This window comes from Pan paniscus, chromosome 10 (genome assembly GCF_029289425.2).
Source record: "Pan paniscus chromosome 10, NHGRI_mPanPan1-v2.0_pri, whole genome shotgun sequence".
Classification (NCBI taxonomy): Eukaryota; Metazoa; Chordata; class Mammalia; order Primates; family Hominidae; genus Pan; species Pan paniscus.
Window position 1 is genome coordinate 101,096,739 of NC_073259.2, and position 21,538 is coordinate 101,118,276.

The window sequence follows — 21,538 nt, forward strand, 5'->3', positions numbered from 1 at the left end:
CATGAGACATGTCATGGGAAAGGCACAGCAGATGCTCACCACCTTAGCTCAGAGATGACACAAATGACTCCTTGGCTAGTCACATGGCCTCAGTTAGAAATGGGGGTGTGGCAAGGAAGGCGGGTGGGAGGGCCTGGATGAGCAACAACTCTACACGATGGAAAGGGAGCGTGAATCTTTGGTAGTTAGCTAACTATCTCTGCTACAGGGAGGAGAGAGGAAGAAAGGTAGGGAAAAAGGGAGGGAGGGACTTACTCAATGCCTAAATACATACATACTACTTTTTAAGTCCTGTGCAAAGACTTCTCAAATTTTCTGCCACTTAGATCCTTAAAACCAGATGTAGAAAGCAGTTGAACAATATGCTAAGACAAAAAACACCAAATATAAAAACTAAAAATAAGGAGGAGCCCATTGCAGTTTCATGTCTTAAGCACAGTCAGGAGGAAGGAAAGCTTCAGGATCTGGGGACAGAATATACATATGTCTGCTTGAGTTCCATGTCTTAACTTGAGAGAGGAAGACAGAAGAGGAGAATAGCAGGAATCTGCTCAACTGGAAAGCTTCTAAGGAGAGGAGGCTTATGGGAGAAGCGTTATCAAGGGATACATCCTGCTATGAAGAAGGCAGAGTGTTCAGAGTGAAAAGCAAACCAGGGAATTGGGGGGACATGACTGGGTCATGAGAGAATCATAGTCATCACTATTTGGGAGTGGACGAGGAGTGAATCACCAATATGAGACTACATGTCCAGCTATTGCAGTTCAATGCGAAACATCTCTAACAAGTCATTTTAGCACCAGTAAGCTCCTGCTCATGAGAAAAGCAACCACTATCCAGGAGGTTGCATACAGTGAGGAGGTCTGGGATTGGAAGCCGGAGGGTGAGAGAGGAGGAGTAAAAGCATCTGTGGTGGAGACTGATAGCTGTTCACTCAAATCCATTTCCTCTTCTTCCTGGGCACAGGGCCTCCCTTGCAGTTCAGCATTGCCATCTCAATGAAATATGAATAGAAATAGTATGGGCCCCTTTCAGAATCAGCCTATAAAATCCTCCTATGTGTGATCCTCCAAGTGTCTTCATCCTCTGCCAGCAAGATGCACATGGCAGTGAGGTCTTATGTTTTGGTGAAGCCACATTTGAACCTGGGTCCTTGAATGACTTCATGGAAGAGAGCCTACTTGCCTAGCTGGACACCTGCCAGGACTGTTAGATGAGCAAGAAATTAATTTCTACTCAATGATAGACACTGTGACTGCCACCCAGATTCCATTTCAATCAAGGACTTATTGCCACAGCTGAGGTAGTGCTGTCAGCAAAGAGTCCCTTCAGGGGCTGCCTCCCTGAAGAACAAGAGAATGGTTTTATTTAAGGTTATGCCCTTTTGAGAAAAGCCCACATCTGGGGATCAACCAATGTGAGACTCCATGTCCAACATTGTGGTTCAGTGTAAAGCATCTCTAACACGGCATTTTAGCACCAGGGCTTCTGTAGTCTTGACCAAGGTTTAAAGCATCTGGCCTGATTTACAGATCAACTTCTCTTTTGCCCAGTGCTGCTTCCGTTTACTCTTTTCTACAGGTTTTTAATGAAAGAACACTCTTTAATCAACATCTGGCACACTAAACCCTCAGAGTCGCCTTCCTGGACCCCCTGTCTCCCCCCGCCATGCCCCGTAAATACACTATGTTGTTGGATGTGTTTCATCTATATGCTGTGTTAGTTCAGATAAGCCATGGCATATTTGATCTACATATAGATGAAACATTTCTTCTGCTGACATGGCTATGCTAGGTTGGCCAGCACACATGTTCCTTGCTATGTAGAAAAGTCTAGGCCGTCTGCAATAGGAGAGAATTTTGTCAAGACACAAGCAGTAGAGACAGAGGCAGATGGGAGAGAGAAAATCCAGCTGGAATGAGTCTCTTCCCAGTTTTTGTAGCAATGATTCCTAAAACTTTTCCTTCAGCAACTCTAGTATCTTCCCCAGTGACAGAAGCCATTGACTCCCTTTTCCTTCCTACTTTTTTTTTCTTAAGATGGCTTAAACTGGGTTTCTGTCATTTGCAACCAAAAAAGTCCCAATACAAGCGGTTTTGTGCTATGTAAGTGAATGAGTACCCTACCCTTTCACTGGTACTCTCTCAAAAGAAAATTAGAGACAGATTTACATAAACTTTTAATGAAACCATCATTTATTGAGAACTTTCTACATGCCAGTTCCATTCTACATACTTTTTTGTTTTGTTTTGTTTTTAGGCAAAGTCTCACTCTTGTAGCCCAGGCTGGAGTACAATGGTGTGATCTCGGCTCACTGCAACCTTCAGCTCCCGGGTTCAAGCAATTCTCCTGCCTCAGCCTCCCAAGTAGCTGGGATTACAGGCACCTGCCATCACGCCCGGATAATTTTTATATTTTTAGTAGAGATGAGGTTTCACCATGTTGGCCAGACTAGTCTCAAACTCCTGACCTCAGGCTATCTGCCCGCCTTGGCCTCCCAAAGTGCTGGGATTACAGGCGTGAGCCACTGCACCCTGCCTATTCTACATACTTTTAATATATTAACTCAGTCCTCACAAGAGCCCCACGAGATGGGTACCATTACTATTATTCCCATTTTCAGACAGGAAAACTGAGACACAGAGAGATTATGAAATACACCTGAGGTTACCCAGTTTATGAGTGATAGATACCCCCAGCGCCTGTGCTCTTACCCAGTGATGCTCTCTTGCCTGTGTTCACACAGCCTGAGATGGGGACATGAGAGGCTTCTGTCTCATATGGGTTATATTCATGAATGACTAGGGTTCTTTCCCTTCTCTCTCTTTATTTTATTTTATTTTATTTTTTGGTTGAGATGGAGTCTCACTCTGTCACCCAGGCTGGAGTGCAGTGGCACGATCTCGGCTCACTGCAACCTCCGCCTCCCAGGTTGAAGTGATTCTCCTGCCTCAGCCTCCCGAGTAGCTGGGATTACAGGCATGTGCCACCACGCCTGGCTAATTTTTGTATTTTTAGTAGAGACTGGGTTTCGCCATTTTGGCCAGGCTGGTCTTGAACTCCTGGCCTCAGGTGATCCACCCGCCTCTGTCTCCCAAAGTGCTGGGATTACAGGCATGAGCCACTGCGCATGGTAGGTCCTTCCCCTTCTCTTTGTGCATCCATTATAACTTGCAAGAGCAACTACCTTACAGAAGTTAACAGCAAAAATGAACCAGAAGGCAGAGAAATTGATCCCCAAACTAACAAGCAAAAGAAGTAATTAGGGGTGAAACTGTGAGAGGAAAAGCCAGGGCTGGGAGGGTGTGCAGACCTGAAGTTATTTAAATGATAAAGGCACGGGGTGCTGCAGGAGAGACGTTGAAGGGTTAATGTTGGACATATAAACACCAGACCAGTTGGGAAGAGCCCAAGAGGCAGAGCAATCAGCTCTGAACAGTACACAGGAGGCTGACCAAAGAGCAGTGCTTTCTAAGCCAGGACATGGGCTAGAACCTGCCAGAAAGAATGTGGTTTTCTCAAGAACCAGGAGAATGGGGTCAAGAAAGATCAAGCTGGTAGGGAAACTGAGAGAGGCTCTGAGTGAAGAAAACCTTGGAGGGTAAAGTGTCAGGTCTCTAACTTCACAGCCCCTATTATCATGTAACTGTGAACTCTTCACACCCCGAGACTTCCCACATTGGAGTGAAGAATCGGTTTCTTAAACTTCAAGGGCTAGGTGAGTGTGATGTTTCCTTACTGAGCCAAGGAATAACAGAAGAGTACGGGGCAGAGCTACATTCCCAGAGAAAAGTCAAGAGGAGTCCAGTCCTGACCCCGTGTCCACCATCACCCATGGGAGACAATGGTGAAGGCTTCTGCTGCTGAGTGTGGGGGACTCTGGCATTTTGTCACCACTCTTAAACTGAATTTGCCTCCAAATATGTTAGCCTGCTTTAGAATAAACAGTGATAACAATCCATTCATTTTCAGAGAAGGACTTCCCTCCACTTACCCTGGGTTAAGCTAAAGTAGAATGAAATATTGGTAAAGGCGGGCAGGCACACATTTCATCCATCATTGCTTTTTTTCCGGGATGCTTTTGACTACATCTTATGTGCATATAATGTCTCTGATGATAAATATTTCAAGATTAGAAGATTCTCCTTATTTACCACTGCCTACAGTCACTTTTTACAGTTTCACACCAATTTAACTATGAATACCAACTATGGTAGGTGATGACATACATTAGCTCACTTAGTGTTTGAAACTACCTCGAGAAAAGGGCATTATTATATTTCGATTGTGGTAAAATATCCATAAAATAAAATGTACCATTTTAACAGTTTGGAATTTATAGTTCAGTGGCATTCAGTATATCTACTTGTTGTACAACCATCACCACCATCCATCTCTAAAACCCTTCCATCATCCCCCAACTGTCACCACCATCCATCTCTAAAACCCTTCCATCATCCCCCAACCATCACTATCATCCATCTCTAAAACCCCTCCATCATCCCCCATCCATCACTATCATTCATCTCTAAAACCCTTCCATCATCCCCCAACCATCACTATCATCCATCTCTAAAACCCTTCCATCATCCCCCAACCATCACCACCATCCATCTCTAAAACCCTTCCATCATCCCCCAACCATCACTATCATCCATCTCTAAAACCCCTCCATCATCCCCCAACCATCACTATCATCCATCTCTAAAACCCTTCCATCATCCCCCAACCATCACTATCATCCATCTCTAAAACCCTTCCATCATCCCCCAACCATCACTATCATCCGTCTCTCTAAAACCCTTCCATCATCCCCCAACCATCACTATCATCCATCTCTAAAACCCTTCCATCATCCCCCAACTATCACTATCATCTGTCTCTCTAAAACCCTTCCATCATCCCCCAACCATCACTATCATCCGTCTCTCTAAAACCCTTCCATCATCCCCCAACCATCACCACCATCCATCTCTAAAACCCTTCCATCATCCCCCAACCATCACTATCATCCATCTCTCTAAAACCCTTCCATCATCAGCCACTGAAACCTCACACCCATTAAACAATAACTCTCCATTCCCTCTTTCCTCCCAGCCCCTGGTAACCATTATTTTGCTTTCTTTCTTTATGAATTTAGCTACTCTAAAGTCAAATTGTACCTCAGATAAGGGCAGTCATAATATTTGTCCTTTTGTGTCTGGCCTATTTCACTTAGCATGTTTTTGAGGTTTGCCTATATTGTAGCTTATGTCAGAATTTTTTTCCCTTTTTAAGGTTGAATATATTCCATTGTGTGTGTGTGTACACACATGTAAGTATGTATTTTGTTTATCCATTTACTCTTTAATAAATATTTGGGTTATCCTTTTGGATTTTGTGAATAATGCCGTTATAAACATGGATGTCCAAATTTCTGTTCAAGTCCCTCCTTTCAATTCTGTTGGGTGTATACCTGGAGATGGAATTACTGGATTATATGCTAATTCTATTTTTAAATTTTTTAGGAACCTCCCTAATGTCTTCCACAGTGGCGGCACCGTTTTTCACTCCCACCAGTAATGCACAAGAGTTCTAATTTCTCCATATCCTTGAAAGCCATTATATTTCATCCCCAACATTACAGACAAGGAAACTGAGGCTCACAGAAATGATGACTTCTCACAGTTACACAGCTACTGAGTATCAGATCCCCTACGGGAAGCCAGGATTCCTGACTCCCTGTCCATCGCACTTCCCCAGTCCTACAGCTGCCTCAGTCACAGAACAGCAGAAGTAGAAGCCCACTGAAACCCAAAACCAGCAGAATTATATCCAGGAAAGAATTTGTGTCTGGGAGTTACTGTGGGGAAAAGCAAGAGAGATCAGATTGTTACTGTGTCTGTATAGAAAGAAGTAGACATAGGAGACTTCATTTTGTTCTGTACTAAGAAAAATTCTTCTGCCTTGAGATACTGTTAATCTATGACCTTACCCCCAACCCCCTGCTCTCTGAAACATGTGCTGTGTCAACTCAGGGTTAAATGGATTAAGGGCGGTACAAGATGTGCTTTGTTAAACAGATGCTTGAAGGCAGCATGCTCCTTAAGAGTCATCACCACTCCCTAATCTCAAGTACCCAGGGACACAAAAACTGCGGAAGGCCGCAGGGTCCTCTGCCTAGGAAAGCCAGGTATTGTCCAAGGTTTCTCCCCATGTGATAGTCTGAAATATGGCCTCGTGGGAGGGAAAGACCTGACCGTCCCCCAGCCTGACACCCGTAAAGGGTCTGTGCTGAGGAGGATTAGTATAAGAGGAAGGCATGCCTCTTGCAGTTGAGACAAGAGGAAGGCATCTGTCTCCTGCCCGTCCCTGGGCAATGGAATGTCTCGGTATAAAACCCGATTGTATGTTCCATCTACTGAGATAGGGAAAAACTGCCTTCGGGCTGGAGGTGGGACATGCGGGCAGCAATACTGCTCTGTAAAGCATTGAGATGTTTATGTGGATGCACATCTAAAAGCACAGCACTTGATTCTTTACCTTGTCTATGATGCAAAGACCTTTGTTCACGTGTTTGTCTGCTGACCCTTTCCCCACTATTGTCTTGTGACCCTGACACATCCCCCTCTCGGAGAAACACCCACGAATGATGAATAAATACTAAGGGAACTCAGAGGCTGGCGGGATCCTCCATATGCTGAACGCTGGTTCCCTGGGTCCCCTTATTTCTTTCTCTATGCTTTGTCTCTGTGTCTTTTTCTTTTCCAAGTCTCTCGTTCCACCTTACGAGAAACACCCACAGGTGTGGAGGGGCAACCCACCCCTTCAAGTTACCACCCCAGTTATTCTTATAATGGTGATAGCTCGAAACACACTGTTGCTAGAACTCTTCAAGCAGAAATGTATGTGGTTCAATGACAAGATTGATCCTGTTGATTTAGCAAACATTTCATCCTTCAGTCATCCGAAATTCATTAATTCATTCAACAAGCATTTATTGAGTGCCTATTAGGTGCCAAGCATATTTTTAAGAGCTGTGAACAAGACTGCCAAGCTTTCTCCTCTCATGGAACTCACATTCTCGAGAAGAAAACAGACAATAAATAGAAAAGCAATAAATTGGATCATTTCAATGTTATAAGCACACTGAAGTCTATGAACAGGGTGATAGGACAGAGTAATAAAGGCAGGGAGGAAGAGCGACTTTAGATACTGTGAAGCCTGTCTGGAAAAGGTGGTATTTAAGCTCCATGTGAAATCTGGTAGAAGAACATGTGGGCATACAGAAGAGCAATGTAAAGGTGTTGAGGTAGAAAGAATTGGAATGTTCTAAGAAAATCAGGGTGTCAGTCTGGTGGGACCATGGAAACAAAGAATGGAGAGTAGAGGGAGATGTAGTCAGAGAGAGGACAGGCACCAGATCAAATGGGTCTTTATACAATAATAGCTAATGTTTATTTAGCACTTCCTTTGTGTCAGATGCTATTCCAAGTAATTTTTATGGGTTAGTTATTTAATCATTACGCAACCCTATAATTAAATACTATTATTATCCCCACTCTTCAGATGAGGGCACTGAGGCCCAGAGAGGCTACATAACTTTTCCAAGGAGCTCTAGTTGGTAAGGGGTGGAACGTAGATTTGAACCCAGGCAATTTGGCTTCAGAGTCTCGGTTCATAACCACTTTGTCATAGGACCATCTTGTGATTAGATGTTATTGCAAGATCAATAAGATATCATTGAAGGGCTTTAAGCAGAGGTGACCGGACTTGTTTTGTATTGTTGAGATGATCACCCTAGCTGCTGCATGGAGCAAAAAGGGAGGCAGAGAAACCAGTTGGAGGCCATTATGGAATTCCAGCTGAGAGAAAGTCATGGTGTGGATGAGGGAGGTAGAGGTGAAACAGACAGAAATAGACACTGTTAGGATACCTTTTTGAAGCAGAGCTGTAGGGGTTTGCTGACACCTTGGATGTGGAGGTGAGGGGAGGGGAGGAACTCAGGCTCACTGCTAGGTTTTTTACTTGAGCCATGTGTCAAGTGGAGAAGACATCTAGTGAGTTGGGGAAAGAACAGGGTGTAGAGCGGATATGTGTTGAGTATTTGAATGTCTAGCATCCATTTCCCTAATAGCACCCCCATTTCTTGTTAGAGAACACCACCTCCTTTTTTTTTTTTTTTTTTTTTTTTTGAAGCTGAGTTTCGCTCTGTCGCCCAAGCTGGAGTACAATGATGCAATCTTGGCTCACTGCAACCTCTGCCTCCCGGATTCAAGCAATTCTCCTGCCTTAGCCTCCGAAGTAGCCGGGATTACAGGCGCCCGCCACCACATCTGGCTAATTTTTTGTATTTTTTAAGAGACAGGGTTTCACCATGTTGGCCAGGCTGGTCTTGAACTCCTGACCTCAGGTGATCCGCCCACCTCAGCCTCCCAAAGTGCTGGGATTACAGGCATGAGCCACTGCACCCGGCGGGAACACCTCTTTCTTATGAGTTATAGTCAAGCCGAGAGGCCATACATGATTGAGATAGTCCAATCAGGTAATCCTTTCCTGGAATGTGAATCTGAAGAAGGACAAAATTCAGTCCCTCCAGGAGCTCCTAACAAGTTTTTTCTTTTGCAAGGCAGTTGCTGTGCTTCCTAGTTCCAAGTCCAGGACTCCAGCCTGCCATCAATTCTGCGAGTCCCAAAGCCTTCCAGCACATTCTGCCTGCCTAAGTTAGCCAGTGCCAGTTCTTCTTGCTCGTAAGCAGAGAAAGTACAGGTTGAGGATAGGATAGGGTAGGGGTGAGATGCTCATAATCAAGAGACACATTTTGGACAGGGTAAGTGTATTAGTCTGTTTTCACGCTGCTGATAAAAACATATCCGAGGCTGGGAAGCAAAAGAGGTTTCATTGGACTTACAGTCCCACATGGCGGGGAGGCCTCAGAATCATGGTGGGAGGTGAAATGCACTTCTTACGTGGTGGCGGCAAGAGAAAATGGGGAAGATGTAAAAGGGGAAACCCCTGATAAAACCGTCAGATCTCGTGAGACTTATTCACTACCATGAGAACAGTATGGGGGAAACCACCCCCATGATCAAATTATCTCCCACTGGGTCCCTCCCAGAACACGTGGGAATTATGGGAGTACAATTCAAAATGAGATTTGTGTGGGGACAACAGAGCCAAACCATATCAGTGAGATTAAGATGCCCATAAGACGAGTTGAGGAAGCTGTTTGATATATGAACCTATAGTTCAGGGGTGAGGTCTGGACCAGAAAGAAATAAATTTGGAAATCTTCAGCATATACATAGTATAGTTCTGTGTGGGAAAATATGCCATATCTTTTGCTGAAAGGATCCTGATTTTCTTTCGGGGAAATATCCCTCCTTCTTGGCTAAGAATCATGACAGGCTGTTAATCAAAGTTCCAGATTCTCCTCTAGCCAAGAAGTAAGGAGAAGTCTCAGGCCTGAACAGTCAGCACAAGCCATTTACCCAGTCGTAGTGATTATTCAGGGCTATGCAGATAACCCAGATCATTTCAATAAGAATTAGCCAAAGGACTTTTAGTGGAACAATAAGGAAGGAAAAGTTGTTCTTTACAGAATTGCTAAACTGGTACAGTGCAAGCTTGGAGCTACCAGGGCCTTTTTTTTTTTTTTAAAACCACCTTGGGACTGTAGCCTAATAAGAATGAGACCAACACAACACAACAGGAAAAAAGACCCAAGTAACACAGGGAGAGAGGCCACGTGCTGATGCAGCATTGAGGCCCATGAGGCTGTCAGTCCTGGAGCTAACATCACAATTACATGAATCAATGAATTCCCATTTTTGCTTCAGAGTTGAGTTAGTTTCTGTTACTTGTAACCAAGTGGGTTCTGACAAGTACAAATGGCATTTAAATGAGTAAGATCACACAGGAGGAAAATGTAGCTAGGACTGAGCTGCAAAACACTAATAATTAAAGCTCCAGCAGAGGAGGAGGAGCCAGCATTTTGGTTAGATTGTTTCTTGTCTTTGATGACAATTGGGACCAGAAAGGTAATGCAATGTATTGTATTGCTGAAAGAAAGAGAATCTGTTAGCAGAGTATTGCAAATTTTGTTTAACTGTCTGATAGGTACAAAAAGGGCCTTATGTTTGCAAATTCCCAATATAAAACATTTGCTTGTAGCTTAGTGTTGGCACGTTATTCCTGTGTTTAAAAGTCAGCACCTCATTGCTGAAGAGCCCCATTGCTGCTGAGTCATGCCATCCAAGACAACTATGGCTACCTGCCTTTTCTTGGCACCCAGCATTCTGAGATGCTGGAATTCAGTGATTTTGGCGAAGACAAGTCAGACATGTGCGGACTGTTGGTAAATATGCACCAGCCCTTTGTGGCTTGACTGCCCAAAGTCAGGGAAGAGCTTGGACTCGATCTCTGCTGGCCCCTGAATTCATTTTGGATGAGGCAGGTTGGTGTGTGCAAACCAGGGTCCCCGTTCCTAACAATAGCCAGACTGGCATCGTTGGCTTCAAAATGGATTGTTCTGGCTCCCATGTCAAAAGCGGCTCTGCACAAAACTAATATTTTGAGCAAATTGTACAGAGTTGTGCGCAGTGGAATGATGAGTTTTACCCAATAGGGAGTGCTGAGACAGCCAAATGGTGGCTCTGAAGTGAGTGCCAGGAAGCTGGTCTCGGGGATGGGAGCAGAGTCATCATAGAAATGGATGAATGGCAGGGACTGCAGAAACAATCAAGTAAGAGTCTGCAATTAGAGGAAAGAGTTTGCTCTTTTAGCCAGACACAAGAAGACAAAGGGAAACTCTTCCTTTTGCCACACAGGAAAGAAAATGTGGGTTTCAAGTTGTTTTATTCTGGGTTAGTAGGCTCTGAGAAGCACTTAGAGCCATCCAGCCAGCCCATGCTTTGAATAACTATCATCATTGACTCTGTGAACACAAGGCTCATTGATAAACAGCACAATGATGCTCTTAAGTACTCAGGCACCGGAGCCAGACTGCCTGGGTTTCTATCCTGGGCTCACCACTTCCTTCCTTAATGTTCCTGCGCCTCAGTTTCCTCACCTATGAAATGAGGATGACCATGAACGTGGGAAGCATTATGTTAAGGAAATAAGCCAAACACAAAAGGGCCAATATCGCATGATTCCACTTATATGAGGTGCCTAGAATAGGCAAATTCCCACAGACAGAAAGTGGAATAGTGGTTACCAGGGGCTGGGGGGAAGAGGGGGAGAATGGAGTTATTGTTTAATGAGTATAGAGTTTCTGTTTGGGATGTGGAGAAAGTTCTGGCAGTGGATACTGGTGACGGCTACACGACATTGTGAATGCATTTAATGGCACTGAACTGCAGACTTCAAAATGGATAAAATGGTAAATTTTGTGTTGTATATATTTTACAATTTTCAAATTAAGTTTGTTGCTACAAACAAAAAATTGACCTAAGAAGTCATAGACAAAAGAATTAGTGCTGTGCGACTTCAGTACATAAAGTACAAAAAATGGCAAAAATCCTCATTGGTGTTGGATATTAGGATAGTGTTGTAACTGCCTGAGGGGTTCTTCCTGTGACTGCACAAAGAAAAACCATGGCATTATATTAAAGAAAGAGTTTTATAGACACGAGGCCGGCCATGCCACGTGGGGACCAATTTAGCACTGAAATAATTCTCTTCCAAAGCTCCTAGGTTAAGAGTTTTTCAAAGGCAGTTTGGGGGAAGTGATGGGGGTGATTAGGCCTGCCTGCTGATTGGTTGGGGCAGAGATGAAATCATAGGGGGTCAACGCTGTCCTCCTGTGCACTGAATTGCTTCTGGGTGGGGCCACAGGAGTGGGGTTGAGGGTCCAAGTGCAGCCATCAGGTCAAGGTGAAGCCATGGGTGTCAGACATGCAAAAAAACCTGAAAAGATATCTCAAAAAGCCAACCTACAACAGAGATGTTATCTGCAGGAATCACTGGGGAAGCTGCATCTCCTATAACCTCTGAAATAATGACTAACAATCCTTCATGTCTATACCTTAGCAAGAGACTCAGGCTCTTCTCCTTCCCCTAGCCTGGAGGCCTCCCCTTAGCTTTAGAAAAGCAATTGAGTTTGAGGGAAGGCCTATTATCATTTAAATTTACCCAAATGTCCCTCAAACTCAGCTCAGCCCCAAAGCCCAGGAATAATTAAGGGAAAGGCAAGATGGGGGTGGGGCGAGGGTAGCCCAGCTCACTGTTACAATTTTTCTTACTGATATAATTTTTGCAAAGGCGGTTTCAGTGTTGGTGTTGGATATCAACACCACTGAGGGTGGTGGAGACTGGAAAGGGAGTCTTAGGTGGCTGGTCATGTTTTCTTTCCTGATCTGCAGGCTGATTGCCTGAGTGTGTTGCCTTTGTGAAAATTATTGAACTGTCATTTACATGTGCACTTTATGTATATCAGACTTCAATGAAAAGCACCCCCCACCTCTACAAAAGACAATATTATCCTCCTCAGAGGGCTATTTTAGTATTCAGTGAATTAATGCAGATAACAAACTTAGAACAGTATCCGGCATATAAGGGCCTCCTAAGTCATTTCCAGCAGTGTTAAAAAAAACAAAAGAAAAGCTTTCCTCCAGAAAGCTTTGTGGACTCACCCCTGCGGTTGAGATGCCAATCATTCCCTTCTTATCCACACTTCCTGTGCTTTGAGATACTTTGTATTTGCTCCTCCAAATTCTCCTCCCTGCCACCACCACCCCAGACCCCAGCCCCGGCTTGGCTTGGCTGTGTCCCTTTGTTAGAGTAGGTAGTTAGGCAGACATAAGCAGGGAAGGAGAGGGGCCTCTTAGCCCAGAAATGTCAGGCAACCATCAGGTGATGGTCGGGCTGTTGTTAAACTGTCTCTCTAAAATAATAATTGGTGTCAGCTGGCACCAGGGAAAGCTACTCTAACAATAGACAGAAAACACCTGAAGCTGGTGATTAGCAGCTTCCAGATAAGATCTCAGGAGCTGGATGAGCAGGCTCAAGCATGTGCATTAATTAAGATGCAAAATGGTGGAGTTTAACTGGTATATGACCTTCCTCCAGGAACGCTCAACTTGTAAGGGAAAAATGCCTCAAGTGAACATGCGCACAACTTCAGTAAACACACTGTGCCGTGATCCTTCCCAAGCGCTGGCAGACCACTGTGCGTGAGGATGGCCCACCCCAAGGGAAGAATCAAGGGAGGAGAAACAGAAACCCAGGAACCACGCCAATGGATAAAACCCCAAGTCAAGGACCAAATAGGGCACTTGGATCTCTCAAGTTGCCCGCTCGGCCCTCTTCCAAGTGTACTTTGCTTCCTTTCTTTCCTTCCTGCTCTAAAACTTAATAAACTTTTAATTCTGCTCTAAAACTTGTCTCTCACTGCCTTATGCCCTTTGGGTGAATTCTTTCCTTTGAGGAGGGAAGGATCAAGTTTACTGCAGGCCTGTCGGATTCACTGCTGGTAACACCTTTATTAAAGGTTGCAGGTCCTGTCCCGCAGGCCCCTCCACTTGGCTGTCTCCCCAGGTTCTGGTAACTGCCTCTTTTGGCCCAGGAGTAATAATGGTCCCCTGCAGTTAATCCCCAAGGATACTGTACTACTATCCCTTGTGGTTTCTTGTGGTTTTCTTATGCCCAGTTCTTTATAAATCACTTCTTATTAAAATCTTCTCCAGTTTTCCCAATTGCAGTGTATTATTAACTTCTGGGACCTGACTGATATCTATCCGCTTAGAAAAGCTATGGAAAGCAGGCCGGGCGCAGTGGCTCACGCCTGTAATCCCAGCACTTTGGGAGGCCGAGGCGGGCGCATCACGAGGTCAGGAGATCGAGACCATCCTGGCTAACACGGTGAAACCCCGTCTCAACTAAAAATATTTTAAAAAATTAGCCGGACGTAGTGGCGGGCGCCTATAGTCCCAGCTTCTGGGGAGGCTGAGGCAGGAGAATGGCGTGAACCCGGGAGGCGGAGCTTGCAGTGAGCCGAGATCACGCCACTGCACTCCAGCCTGGGCGACAGAGCGAGACTCCGTCTCAAAAACAAACAAACAAAAAAAAGAAAAGCTATGGAAAGCAGCCATGTAGGCTACAGGACCTCAATCAGTCAGATAACTGCTGACTAGGGCGGACACAAGCAGCTGACCACGCTGAACCAATCAGAATCATAGAAACAGAGTGATTGAACCAGTGGAGAACCACAGAACTATAAGATCATGCACAGGTAGAGCCAGGGTTGGGGCCATGGCAGCCCAAAGGCACCAGCAAGCGGAAGCTACTGTAGGGCAGTTGAAAAAATTGGCCTGTGGGGAAAAAGGAACACATGCAAAGTATCATTTATTCATGTTTTAAATGCATTAATATATTCAAAAATGTGTTCTAACAATATGCAATCAAATGTAAAATCATCTAATGTGGTCTTCCCAGTTATTAAACTCCATTTTTTTTTTTTAATGTGGGCATGGAGGGGATGGAGTTTCACTCTTGTCACCCAGGCTGGAGTGCAGTGGTGCGATCTTGGCTCACTGCAACCTCTGCCTCCCAGGTTCAAGCGATTCTCCTGCCTCAACCTCCAGAGTAGCTGGGATTACAGGTGCACACAACCACACCTGGCTAATTTTTGTATTTTTAGTAGAAATGGGGTTTCGTCATCTTGGCCAGGCTGGTCTCGAACTCCTGACCTCAGGTGATCCACCTGCCTATGCCTTCCAGAGTGCTGGGATTACAGGCGTGAGCCACACTCTATCTTTTTTTAAGAGACAAGATCTCACTTTGTTGCCCAGGCTGGGGCACCATCATAGCTCACTGCAGCCTCGAACTCCTGGGCTCAAGCCATCCTCCTGCCATAGCCTTCCCAGTTGTTAGGACTACAGGTGCACATCACCATGTCCAGCTAGTTTTTAAATTTTTCTTAGAGATGGGAGTCTCACTATGTTGCCCAGGCTGGTCTAGAACTCCTGGCCTCAAGTGATTCTCCTCCCTTGGCATCCACAAATTACTAGGATTACAGGCATGAACCACCATGCCTGGCCTTGAACTGTATCTTTAAAGCCCCTGAAATATTGTTCCTACCAAAGTAATATAAATGAGATTATGTCCTAAAATGAACTGTATGAAATGCAAGAAAGCTACTCATTATGAAATCCTGTTAATATATGTGTGTTGGGGTGGATAAGGTAAAGAATGATTGATGCTACTTAATAAATTGTGGTTATCCATTAGTACATTTTTAAATCAATTTAAATTACTAATGAAATACAACAAAGTAGAAAATATCAGCCTTCATCATGCTTCTAAGAGTAAATACTGATTTGTGAAACTTATTTCAGTGATACATATACTGGGTCAAGTGTAAAATGTATTTCCACTGGGTCAAAAAAGTTCTTAAACTTCTAGTTAACTGTGGTTAAAATATGCGGTTCAGAAATTACTGTGATATACTACAGTGTGGGAGTAACACAGGAAGAAAACACAGTAGAGTTCTTATAAATAAAATCTTGCTAAAATCTATGGGAATCATATATTCTGAGCCTTAATATGTTCTTTCATAGATGGTTTTAAGTTGGAGGTGGTCATCGAGCTACCATTTCATCATCATCCTTCTCACTTTTCTCTTTTTACAAACTGGAGAACAGTACTGTCATCATTTATGTATCTCCCCAGTGCTTGGAACACCATATGCACTAGATAAATGTTTGATACATTTCTAGAAAATGGTCTTTTCACAAAGCCATTGTGTTTACATAGAATCAATGATATGAATAAGATATTTAAAATTTCCATATATGCACTGCTGTAATCAAACATCATATGATCACTGTAATATCCCATAAACAGTGGTTTTATATAAAATAATTTTGAGGCCGGGTGCAGTGGCTCACACCTGTAATCCCAGCACTTTGGGAGGCCGAGGTGTGTGGATCACGAGGTCAGGAGATCAAGACCATCCTGGCTAACATGGTGAAACCCCATCTCTACTAAAAATATGACAACAAAAGAAAAATTAGCCAGGCGTGGTGGCAGGTGCCTGTGGTCCCAGCTACTCGGGAGGCTGAGGCAGGAGAATAGCAGGAACCCGGGAGGCAGAGCTTGCAGTGAGTGGAGATTGCGCCACTGCACTCCAGCCTGGGCAACAGAGTGAGACTCCGTCTCAAAAAAAAAAAAAGAAAAAAATTTTGAAAGACTACATTTTTAAAAAATGAGCTATTATTGTTATTCTTTATATTATTTTTCATTGGCATTTTTATTTAGATGTAATAATGTTGATGCTAATACCGGGTCAGTAACAAACTTTACTAGCTGTAGTGAGTTGAACTGTGGCTCCCAAAAGATATGTCCACCTGAAACCTCAGAATGTGATCTTATTTGAATACAAGTCTTTGTAGATGTAATTAAGATAAGGGTCTCAAGATGAGATCATCCTGGATTGAGCTGGGACTTTAATCCAGTGAGAAATGTCCTTCCAAGAAAGAGAAAAGAAGACATAGAGACAAAAAGAGAAAGCCATGTGAAGACCAGGGCAGAGGCTGGAGTTATAAAGTCCCAAACCACAGAATGCCAAGGATTGCTGGGAGCCACCAGAATCCAGGAGAGAGGCATGGGATGGATTCTCCCTCAGAACCTTCAGAGGGAACGTGGCCCTGGCAAGACCTTGATTTTGAATTTGTGGCCTTCAGAACTTAGAGAGAATAAATTTCTGTTGTGTTAAGCCACCAACTTTGAGGTAATTTGTTAACAGCAGCTCTAGGAAACTAATATACCAGCTGAATAATATACTGATAGTTTAAAGGTCACACCAGTTATAGATTTGGTTTTCCTGGCCCTTGCCTGACCTATGTCTTTCACTTAGAGAATGTTGGTAAGAGTTTATTCTGAAGCAGTAGTATTGGATTCCCACAGACAAACATACGAGGTCACATGGCAGCTGCTTTACACAGGACTGTCAACTGGGCCATTGCTATGGTTAGAATGTTTGTGTTCCCTACAAAGTTCACGTTGGGATTCAATCCCCAGTGCAGTTTTATTAAGAGGCAGGACTTTTAGGAGGTAATTAGGTTATGAAGGCTCTGCCCTCATGAATGGAATTAATGCTCTTATACAAGGGCTTGAGAGCCTGTGCAATATAGGGGGACCCCATCTCTACAAAATATTTAAAAATTAGCCAGGCATGGTGGTGCACACCTATAGTCCCAGCTACTCTGGAGGCTGAATTAGGAGGATCACTTGTGCCTGGGAGGTTGAGGCTGCAGTGAGCTGTGATCATGCCACTGCACTCCACCCTGAATGACAAAGTAATACCCTGTTTGAAAATGAAATAAAATAAATAAAAGGGCTTAACAGAGTTCATTTGGCCCTTTTTGCCCTTCCACCATGTGAGGACACCACAAGAAACCCCCCATGAGGAATAGGCCTTCACCAGACTCAGCTGCTGGTTCATTGCTCTTGGACTTCCCAGCCTCTAGAACAGTAAGAAAGAAAGTCTGTTCTTAATATATTATTCAATCTAAGATGTTTTGTTATAGCAGCAAGAACAGACTAAGACAACTATTGCTTGGATTTTCTTTTACTCCTCAAAAGCCAAATATGTCCATGGTTGAAACCAAAGAAACTGGATTTTCATTCCAACTGAACGACCACAGTAGCAGAGCGATCAGGAAGATGGGATGGGGTCAGATAGTTCTGGATTGGAATCCTGGCTTCAACCCTTAACTAAGGGAGTGAACTTGGACAAATAACTGAAACTCTGGGCCTCTCTTTGCTCATTTGTAAAACAAGAATTGTTAAACTCCCTCAAATGCTGTCAGACAATTTAATAAGTAAAACACCATCTTGACAAAGTCTTAGTGGTACCTCAGAAAAAAGAAGTCAGGGGTGATATTTATACAGTTTTGAGATTTTGGTTCAAGTAACCTCAAGAGTCTTTAAAGAAGGGAACTGAAGGTCAGGCATGGTGGCTCATGCCTGTAATCCCAGCACTTTGGGAGGCCAAGGCAGGCAGATCAACTGAGGTCGGAAGTTCAAGACCAGCCTGACTAACATAGAGAAACCCCATCACTACTAAAAATACAAAATTAGCTGGGCGTGATGGTGCATGCCTGTAATCCCAGTACTTTGGGAGGCCAAGGCAGGTGGATCAACTGAGGTCGGAAGTTCGAGACCAACCTGACCAACATAGAGAAACCCCATCACTACTAAAAATACAAAATTAGCCGGGTGTGGTGGTGCATGCCTGTAATTCCAGCTACTCGGGAGGCTGAGGCAGGAGAATTGCTTGAACCTGGGAGGTGGAGGTTGCAGTGAGCCGAGATCGCGCCATTGTACTCCAGCCTGGGCAACAAGAGCGAAATTCTATCTCAAAAAAAAAAAAAAAGGGAACTGACTGGAATTGGGCTAAGATCATGATGTAACCTTAGCCCAAGGTGGACGAAGGGAGGATCTTAAAGCAAGTGTTGATGAGTAAACTATGGCTTGATGAGAGTGAGCAGTTTGCCCAAGGGAGCAGATTGTTATCTCAGATAAGCTGATCAGCAGGAATTTCCTAATGCAAACAGAGAAGTTCTTTGTTGGTTTACAGTCTTATCTATTCTATGAAAAGTTTTCGGCCGGGCGCGGTGGCTCACGCCTGTAATCCCAGCACTTTGGGAGGCCGAGGCGGGTGGATCACGAGGTCAGGAGATCGAGACCATCCTGGCTAACACGGTGAAACCCCGTCTCTACTAAAAATACAAAAAATTAGCCGGGCGTGGTAGCGGGCGCCTGTAGTCCCAGCTACTCGGGAGGCTGAGGCAGGAGAATGGCGTGAACCCGGGAGGCGGAGCTTGCAGTGAGCCGAGATCGCGCCACTGCACTCCAGCCTGGGCGACAGAGCGAGACTCCGTCTCAAAAAAAAAAAAAAAAAAAAGTTTTCAGAACAAGTAACTTAAGTTATATTGACACAGGTGGTCTGAGTTCTAAGTCCAAATAGCAATGTCATGTTGATGGCAGTTGTCACAGTTCTCAAGAGAATGATATCTACTTTCTGTGGCTGTTGTCAGGAGTAAATGACATCATGGTTCTATAGTATCTGCCACACAGCAGGGACTAAATAAGATATTATTATTATCCATTTTAATTTATTTTGAAAGACCAAACAGATGTAATAGGAAATTTTTATATCTCTCAAATTTGTATTGCTTTTCATAAATAATAAGCAAAGTAAATGGCTTGCGGCTTTCCTGGAGTTTAGGAACTACTAAGTTACTAAGGTTATAGTAGAATTTGCACTTACTGAAAGAAAAAAAATGAGACAAAAGGAAAAAAAAATTGAGAGCTCTTTTTCTTTGCCATGATGCTAGTTGTCGGCATATTTGCATTCCCCAAGGACTTGGGAGTAATTAGCTCTGCATAAGCTGCACATCTTCAGGAAGAAAACAACTTTTATAAATGCAGAGAGGTTTCATGAAATGGTGTGTCATATGGAAATGCAATAATTTCTGGAGACTAGGAGTCTTTATTCATTCCCTCTGCATATTCTCAGTTGAATTAGTAAAATTTTCTTATAAGAGAATGCTACATCTCTTCAGTCTCTGAACATACAAAGCCCAGAGGAACTTCTTGAGTGTTTGTACATTTGAGTGTTTGACTTCAGAATCTCTAGACAGTGGTTGAGTCTTATCCTCAGGAACAGAAAGCAACGTGGTCAGATGGCTGTTTGACTCCAAGGGCAGTGCTCATTCAATGCCCCCACCCCAGCTTTCTCCATTGAACCCCGCAGCAGCATTCTAAAGACTGCAGGAGGGACTGCCCTGGTTTTGCCCCCTTCACTCCAGGGAGTCTGAACCTGCTTCACTCAACTTTCCCATCTCTAAAAGAGAGACAAAAAGTGCATGCACTCTTAATGTTTTGATGCGTCATTAAAACAAATAAAATAATCCAAATGATGTAGAAGAAAATTGTTTTACTGACAAATAATAATTATACATATTTATGGGGTACAAGGTAACATTTTGATACACCAAGGGATGATTAAGTCAAGCTAATTAACATATCCAGCACCTCACCTACTTACCTTTTTTTTTCCTAGTGAGAATATTTAAAATCTACTCTAAGCAATTTTGAAATATATAGTAAGTTATTATTACCTATGGTCACCATGCTGCGCACTAAAATTTATTCCTCCTGTCTAACTCAAACTTTGTACCCTTTGACCAACATCTCCCCTTTCCCTGTTCCCACCCCGTACCCCCATCCTTGAGTAATCATCATTCTATTCTCTACTTCTGTAAGTTCCACTTTTTTAGATTCCACAGGTAAGTGAAATCATGGAGTATTTGTCTTTCTGTGCTTGGTTTATTTCACTAAACATAATGTCCTCGAGGTTTATCTATGATGTTGCAAATGACAGAATTTCTTTCTTTTTAAAGGGTGTCTGGTATTGTGTAGCCAATTCTTCATAATCCCAAGATATCATTACTATGTGATAATAAAGGCAAGTGTATAAAGTAAAAGAAACTGTAGTAAGTCAAACTAATAAGAAAAATGCTGATCTGAATGTCTATACAACGCATAGATTATGTTTTTAAAAATGCAACGGTATATAATTTCCGGACCTGCTATAGTCTTGGGAACTAAGCAGTATAAAACTTGGCTAGTGACTAGATAAAATGATGATGTATAACAGACATTAGTTACTTATATGCTTAATTAATCTGAACATTTACCCTACACTCTTATTGGTGTTATTAATTTGTTCAATTTGTTAAAAGAGTTTCCTAAGAAAATGTGGCTTTATTTCAGTACCTATTTTGAATCCCAAATATTTTTTATATTCTGGCTTGATAACTGAGTGACTAAGAGGTTTCAGGGCCTTGCTACTTGGGTTTGTATACAGGCCTACCATTTTCTGGCTATGTTTTCTTAGATTACTTCACCTCTCCATAACTTAGTTTCCTCAATGATAAAATAAAAATAATAATCATGGTCACCTCATAGGGTAGTTAGGAGGATTGAATGTGTTAGTTCTTATAAAGTGATTAAAGAACCAAATGCATAGTATGTTAGTTCTTGTTTATTTTTCTTGAAGTTAACTGTAGGAATTTTACCACTTACAATTTACAGTGGCATTGCTCTATGGGAATAATACTACGTGGGAGGATTCTACCGTGGTTTTTGATATAGTTTGGATGCTGTCCCCCTCCAAATCTCATGTGGAAATGTAATCTCCAGTGTTGAAGGTGGGGCCTGGTGGGAGATGATTGGATCATGGGGAGTCTTTCCCCCTTGGTACTGTCCTCACCACAGTGAGTGAGGTCCTGTGAGATCTCATTGTTTAAAAGTGTGTGGCACTCCCCCAACTCCTGCTCCTGCTTCCGCCATGTGAATTGCCTCACTCCCCCTTTGCCTTCCACCATGATTGGAAGATTCCTGAGGCCTCCCCAGAAGCAAAAGCTGCTATGCTTCATGTACAACCTGCAGAGCCATGAGCCAATTAAACCTCTTATCTTTATAAATTACCCAGTCTTAGGTATTATTTTTATAGCAATGAATGGATTAACACATTTTATTTCAAATT

At 43.3% G+C, this 21,538-nt stretch overlaps 1 long non-coding RNA gene across 1 annotated transcript in view; it reads right to left on the reverse strand.

Moving 5' to 3' along the window:
- The window catches only part of LOC130540677 (uncharacterized), a 192,556-nt gene that overhangs the window by 67,748 nt on the left and 103,270 nt on the right, over positions 1-21,538 (reverse strand). The window lies entirely within an intron of this gene.